The sequence below is a fragment of the Cervus canadensis genome, chromosome X (assembly GCF_019320065.1).
Source record: "Cervus canadensis isolate Bull #8, Minnesota chromosome X, ASM1932006v1, whole genome shotgun sequence".
NCBI lineage: Eukaryota > Metazoa > Chordata > Mammalia > Artiodactyla > Cervidae > Cervus > Cervus canadensis.
In genome coordinates this window covers 35,832,446-35,839,950 of record NC_057419.1, presented here as the reverse complement: position 1 = coordinate 35,839,950, position 7,505 = coordinate 35,832,446, and the positions used below count along the sequence as shown (strand labels likewise).

General features: G+C 39.3%; 1 long non-coding RNA gene across 3 annotated transcripts in view; it reads left to right on the top strand.

Annotated features, from left to right (window-relative positions):
- The first annotated feature begins 654 nt into the window (after window positions 1-654).
- Window positions 655-7,505, top strand: part of LOC122434601 — a 104,996-nt gene continuing 98,145 nt past the window's right edge. For all 3 annotated transcript variants that reach the window (XR_006267427.1, XR_006267428.1, XR_006267426.1), the window contains exon 1: window positions 655-862. This is a non-coding gene — a long non-coding RNA (uncharacterized LOC122434601). The remainder of the gene's footprint in view (window positions 863-7,505) is intronic.

Below are 7,505 nucleotides of genomic sequence, written 5' to 3'. Positions count from 1 at the left end.
AACTCAGTGGAGTGAAAAGAATTCGGTTTTGTACACTGTAACACTCACCAGCTGTTGCAGCTTTTGGAAAATTGGTTCACCTCTGAGACTTGGGCTTTTCAGGTGACTCAGACGGTAAAGAACCGCCTGCAATGTGGGAGACCTGGGTTCAATCCCTAAGTCAGGAATATCCGCTGGAGAAGGAAATGGCAACCCACTCCAGTATTCTTGCCTGTAGAATTCCACGGACAGAGGAGCCTGATGGGCTACAGTCCATGGGGTCACAAAAGTTGGACAGGACTGAATGACTAACACTTTCACTTTCTGAGCCTTATTTTCCTCATCTATAAAATACGAAAAATCAGATCTCAGTTTACCTTATCATTTTGTGATACTTCGGTAAAATAACAGATAAATTTGTGTATTAAAAAATGTCACACACGCGTGAGGTGAAAGTTGACTAGAACGAGAGATATATAGAAATGTGGAAAGCGGTCAGGACAAAGGTAAAAGAAATTTGGGATGGAAAAACAAAAAAGAAATGAAGGAAAAGAAAACGAGGAATAACGAGGTAATTTCAGCGGCGATAAAGGCTGTAACAGGAAGCGCAAGCTCTCAAGAATATTGGGGGAGGGGCCGCAAGCGGCTGGGTCACGTTGCCGGGGGAGCCATTTTGGGAGTGCACGGCGGATCGGCGCGGGGCCTATTTGGCTGTGACGCCTAGCCCAGGTTTCTACCGTCGTATGCCCTAGGGCTCATCTAAAACCTAAGATGGCGGCATTTGCATAGGGTGTAAGCGCTGCAGGCATACTTTATATGAAAAGACGGCCAAAGGACGAGTCTCCTAAGGAATGTCCAGAAACTTGCCGCTATTTGCGTTGTGGTGAGTGCTGAACCTCGCATCGAGTTGAAAAGTGACCATTAGTAAGGTTACACACTTCGGCATCGCATGGCCTGACTGGGTGGGGGAGGAGCCGGCCTACATTTCATTTTTCTCTCCAAAATATTGGAGAATAATTGCTCTCAACTTAATCACCTTACTATCACGGATGAGGATAGGTGGTTGCAGAAACTAGCTCCTAGTGGGTATTCTGGGTCGTTTTCCTTTGTTTTTTTTTTTTAACTTGTTTAAATGGGTTTTTATTGACACCATGCCGCCGCAAAATTCTCTCTCCCTAAAGTGCTTTCAGGAACTGCCTAACCTGTTGGGCCTGCGGGTCCTTAATTCCTAAGGGCTGCCTTTCCATGTGCAAACTTAGTTTTGATAAACCAATCAGTTTGTAATATATTCATGGTGGGCTAGATTAAAATAATTTTGTTCTATGCCCTTTATATATACTTCAAATGAGGACTTTTGGTCTTATAATACTTAACATTTGTCCGGGAACATCTTAGAGATCGAGGGGTGTGTGTGTGTGTATAGATAATATTTCAGGGAGTTGCTGCATTATATTGTGAATTGTTAGCTTGTTTACTCACTAAGTAAGAAAAGAGCTAAATTTCCCGTGTTCAGATCTCTTGGTGAAAATAAATTTATGTTAAGCATTATATCATTACATGTTTACTGTATGGGAAAACAGTAAAACTGAATTTTATCTATTAAATGCTTATGTGGTTAAAAGAAATTTGCCTCAAGAAATGCCCACATCTCACTCATACGTTGCTGGAAAGACTATGAATTGCTGCAGCCTTTTGAAAAAATGATCTGACAATATGTAAGGAAATAAAAAATACAAATACTGCTTGACTAAATACTGGAACTTAAATTCTGACTTTTAAGAATCCATTCTACAAAAATAAATGTACCAATGTGTAATGATATATGAACAAGGATGCTTTTGTAGCTTTGTTTTTGTGACAACTGGAAACAACCTGTATATCCATCAGTAGGAGAGTGCTTGAATAAATCTTGTGACAATCATATTATGAAATATTTTGCAACTGTGGAAGCAGATTTATCTCTATTGATCTGCAGCAACTAAGACCAGGTACAGCAAAATAAATATTTAAGAAAAAAAGTAAAGTGATTCTTTTTCCCATGCATTTCTTAAACTTTTGTGATGTAATGAACTTTTTCTAGCATGGGTTATTTTTTATACATTTTGAACGGAAATTTTTAAAAGTTGAATTTTAAGTGTTGGGCTGCAGTAACGGGGACCAATTGAAATTTCTTCTAAATTTGAGGGCAGAATCTAATTTTTTATTTTTAAGAAATTAAACCAGGAAACAAGTGTCAGCAAGAAAGTAGAAAAATTGGAGCTCTCATACATTGCTGCTGGGATGTAAAATGGTGCAACCACTGTGGAAAAAGTTTGACAGTTTCTAAGTTAAACATAGAATTACCACACTTCCTTGCCGACACTTGTTATCTTTTTTTTTTTTTTAATTTAAAAATCACAACCATTCTAGTGTGTTTGGAGTGTTATATCATTGTGGTTTAGATTCGAATTTCCCTAATCACCAATGATTTTGGCCACCTTGATGCACTTATTGGCCATTTGTGTATTTTCTTTGCGGAGAAAAGAAAGTCTATTCAAGTCCTTTGCCACCACCACCCCTTTTTTAAAAATTTGAGTGTCTTTTTATTGTTGAACTATAAATTCTTTCGTATTCTGGATAGTAGTCTGATTTTATATATATATATATACATATATAAAATATGTAGAATTTTGCAAATTTCCCCCCATTCTGTATATGTTTTTTATGCATTCTTGGTACTGTCCTTTGGTATACAGATTTTTAAAGTCTGCTTTATTTTTTCTTTTGTTGCTTGTACTTCTGGTGCAAATCTAAGAATTCTTTGCCAAATAAATCTAAGAAGATTTATCTTTATGTATTTTTCTAAGTGTTCTATGGTTTTAGCTTTTATATTTGTGTCATATATCCATTTTGAATTATTTTTATATATGATATGAGATCCAATTTCATTCTTTTACATGTGCATAGCCAGTTGTCCCAGCACCACACATTGGAGAGACTGTCCCCCATTGAATGGTCTTGGCACCCTTGTTGAAATCAGTTGGCTTAGGTGTATGGGTTTATTCTGGTCTTTCAAATTTATTTCATTTGTCTCTGTGCCTATCCTTATTCCAGTGCCATACTTTTGATTACTGTTGATTGTGTTAATTTTTAAAATTGAGAAGTGTCAATCCTCCAACTTTGTTCTTTCTCAAGATTGTTTTGGCTATTCGGGGCCTCTTGTAATTCCATATGAATTTTAGGATTAGCTTGTCCATTTCTTTTTAAGTCATATAGAAAAAAATAAGAGGGATTACAAACCAAAAATACAATAATACTAGCTTTTATATTTACCTATGTAGTTACCTTTGCTGCTGCTGCATGCATGCTCAGTCATTTGGTTGTATCCAACTCTTTGTGACCCCACGGACTGTAGCCTGCCAGGTTCCTCTGTCCATGGGATTTCCCAGGCAAGGATACTGGAGTGGGTTGCCATTTCCTCCTCCAGGAGATCTACCTGACCCAGGGGATCAAACCTGAGTCTCTTGGGTTTCCTACATTGGCAGGCAGATTCTTTACCACTGAACCACCTGGGAATCCCTTGTAGTTACCTTTGCCTGTGTTCTTTATTTCTTCATATAGTTTTGAGTTCATCTATTATCCTTTCATTTTATTCTAAAGAACTCCCTTTGGCAGTTCTTGTAGGGCATGTCTATTAGCAGTGAACTTCCTCAGCTTTTGTTTATCTCAGAATGTCTTAATGTCTTTTTCAGTTCTCTTTTGATAGATTTATTGAAATATAATTCACGTACCATACAGTTCACCCATTTAAAGTGTACAGTTCAATAGTTTTTAGTATATGTGCAACCATCAATTCTTACAACATTTTCATCACTTCAAGAGGAAGTCCATATGCTTTAGCCATAAGCCAGATGGTTAGATGGCATCACAGATTCAATGGACATGGGTTTGGGTGGACTCCGGGAGTTGGCGATGGAGAGGGAGGCCTGGAGTGCTGTGGTTCATGGGGTCGCAAAGAGTTGGACACGACTGAGCGACTGAACTGAACTGAATACCCCCTTGAACCCCACCTGCCCAGCCCTAGGTAACCACTAATCTACTTTTATCTCTATAAATTTTCCAGTTTAGAATATTTCATGTGAATAGGATCATAATATATGGCCTTTTGTGATTGGCTTTTTTCATTTAGCATACTGCTTCAAAGTTCATGTATGTTGTAGCATGTATCAGTACTTTGTATCCCATTTATGACTTCCATTCATAGAATGGATATACTACATTTCCTTTGTTCATCCATCTGGACATTTGGGTTGTTTCTACCTTTAGGCTATCAAGAATGATTCTGCTAAAACATTCACGTACAAGTTTCTGTAGAGAAATATGTCTTCATTTCTATAGGTGTATATTTAAGCGTTATTGCTGGATCATATAGCAACTCTGTGTTTAATAATTTGAGACACTGTTAGACTTGTTTTCAAAATGGCTGCAGCATTTTACACTCAGCAGTATGAGGGCTCTAACTGGTTTACATTCTCACCAGCACTTGTCACTATCGACTTTATCCAATTCTGGCCATCCTAGAGGGTGTTAATGTATCTCACTGTGATTTCCTTTCCCACAAGGTTAGGTCCCTGATGTTGTTGTTTAGGGAGGTGCAATTTGAATATGCCTACCATCACCCTGGGATGACTGAGTTTTGTTAGAGCTGTCTTTCTCTGACCACACCCAGCAGCCAGCAGCCAAGTTCCATTTACTGATCCTTTAATTGTTTTCCATAATGCCCGAGGGCATAAACTATTCTGAAAAGTAATTCAGTCAAATTGTGGGTCCTTTGACGAAATAGTTAGCAGAGGTTAGTGTTTGATATTTGTTTTGGCTCCAAGAGGGTTCTTCCCGGTTGCCTTATTGCCCATTTCTCACCTGCAAACTCGTTGACATACAGTTTGGAGTATATTTTGAATCTTCTCCCAATTGCTTTTCTTTACAGTTCAGTCAGTCAGTTCAGTCGCTCAGTCGTGTCCGACTCTTTGCGACTCCATGGACTGTAGCACGCCAGGCCTCCCTGTCCATCACCAACTCCTGGAGTTTACTCAAACTCATGTCCATTGAGTTGGTGATGCCATCCAACCATCTCATCCTCTGTTGTCCCCTTCTCCTCCTACCCTCAATCTTTCCCAGCATCAGGGTCTTTTCCCAATGAATCAGCTCTTCGCATCAGGTGGAGTTTCAGCTTCATCAGTCCTTCCAATGAACACCCAGGACTGATCTCTAGGATGCACTGGTTGGACCTTCTTGCAGTCCAAGGGACTCTCAAGAGTCTTCTCCAATACCACAGTTCAAAAGCATCAATTCTTTGGCACTCAGCTTTCCAACTCTCACATCCATACATGACTACTGTAAAAACCATAGCTTTGACTAGATGGACCTTTGTTGGCAAAGTAATGTCTCTGCTTTTTAATATGCTGTCTAGGTTGGTCATAACTTTTCTTCCAAGGAGCAAGCCTCTTTTAATTTAATGGCTGTAGTCACCATCTGTGGTGATTTTGGAGCCCCCCAAAATTGTCACTGTTTCCCCATCTATTTGCCATGAAGTGATGGGGCCAGATGCCATGATCTTTGTTTTCTGAATGTTGAATTTTAAGCCACCTTTTCACTTTCATCAAGAGGCTCTTTAGTTCTTCTTTGCTTTCTGCCATAAGGGTGGTGTCATCTGCATATCTGAGGTTATTGATATTTCTCCCGGCAATCTTGATTCCAGCTTGTGCTTCATCCAGCCCAGTGTTTCTCATGATGTACTCTGCATGTAGTTTAAATAAGCAGGGTGACAATATACAGCCTTGACATACTGCTTTCTGTATTTGGAACCAGTCTGTTGTTCCGTGTCCAGTTCTCACTGTTGCCTCCTGACCTACATACAGATTTTCTTTACAACCTTGGTGTTCTTTTAGTGTTCTTCTAGGCTTGACTTTCTCCTTGGTCTTGCAAATGAAGTCAGTTCAGTTCCTTTGAGAAGAGAATAGGAGCTATCTGTTTTAAAGTCTACTTTTTCCCTCAAGCAAAAGCTTTGAGTCTGGTCTCTGGAGGTGGGGGTAGGGACAATGGCAACTTTCTGAGTGACAGTTCGGTTCTGCTAGGTGAGTGCTTAGTGGAGGGGAGAGTGCAACCAGAGGTCCTCTCAATTTACCATTTACTCCTCACAACCCAGGGCAAGGATGTTCAGGGCCCCAGTGTTCTCCACATACCACATCCAGTTAAAGTCTCCATCCCAGCACTGGGGGAGGTGGCAGAAAGGAACCCCTACCTCTAAACCACAGTTGTTCAGGACTCAGCCCTGGCAACAGGCTAGGTAGCTGGATGGGAAACTCCAATGCCCAGTTCTTCCAGAGAAGAATGCCCTTTAGATGGGACTTAGGGGTGGTGGTGGAGAGGGAGTTTTTTGCCTTGAATTCAGGAGTCTTGAGTGGAGTCTTCCCCTCCTTGAGCTGGAATGGGAGAGGGAGGGAGGGAGAAAGTAGTCTTGGTTCAGATACCATAGGCTCACCTTTCTTAGTGAATTTTAAAAGATGTTCTTGAGTAGATATTTCTTCATTTGTTGTTTGTCCTTAAAACCACTTTCAGAGGGTTTAAACGGTTGCTTTTTTTTTTTTTTTTAATACTGTTTTATCAGTTTCAGTGGGGAACAGGACACTCTAGCTCCTCATGCTGTCTTGCCATAAGTTAATCTCTTTCCTTTCTTTTTGAAGGATTGTTTTATCAGAAATAGATTCATTGATTCAGAGCTCTTTTACCCCCCAGCAATTAAAATATGTCATTCCATTGCCTCTGGCTTCCATGGTTTCTGTTGGTGAGTTACCTTTCTTAATTTTAAAATTCTCTCTTTTTCTTGGGTTTCAACATTTCGATTATATTATGGCTCAGTGTGGATCCCTTTGAGTTTATTCTAGATATGTAGATTGGGCACTGTTTCTTCAAACACTCCTTTTTCATAATTACCCTTTATTCGAATTTGAAAACTGAATGAAGAACAGAGAATATTGCTTCCTTAGTTTTGGTCTGCATTTTGGATAAGAAAATAGCATACAGAAATATAATTTGGGGACCTGTGAAGAATATTGAAGAATTAGAACAGCTTTAATTAGACTAAATCAGACTAAATCTGTAACCTTTTCACAGATTGATAAGATGAAGATACAAAGCAGACAATGATAACTGATACTTGGAGATCACTGAGAAAATTGAGAGGAGTCAGACTGGGCCCATCTTTCAATACAGAAGTCTCGTGGCTTGTGCTTCTGAATTGTATGTCTTAAAACTTATAATGAACACCTGAGTTGTATAGAGATGAGAGAGGTTACAACTTCAGATCCCAAGTTATATATGAAGCCTGTTTAGTCCTGCAGGATTCTGAATATTTCTTCAAGGTTCTCTGTCATTTTTAATAGAAACAGATCTGTCACTTCTGTTTGTTTCGTATTTGCTACACTCGATATACTTTACTCACCAACTCATTGAAACTCTTAAAAATTCTAAATAATTGGTAAACCATT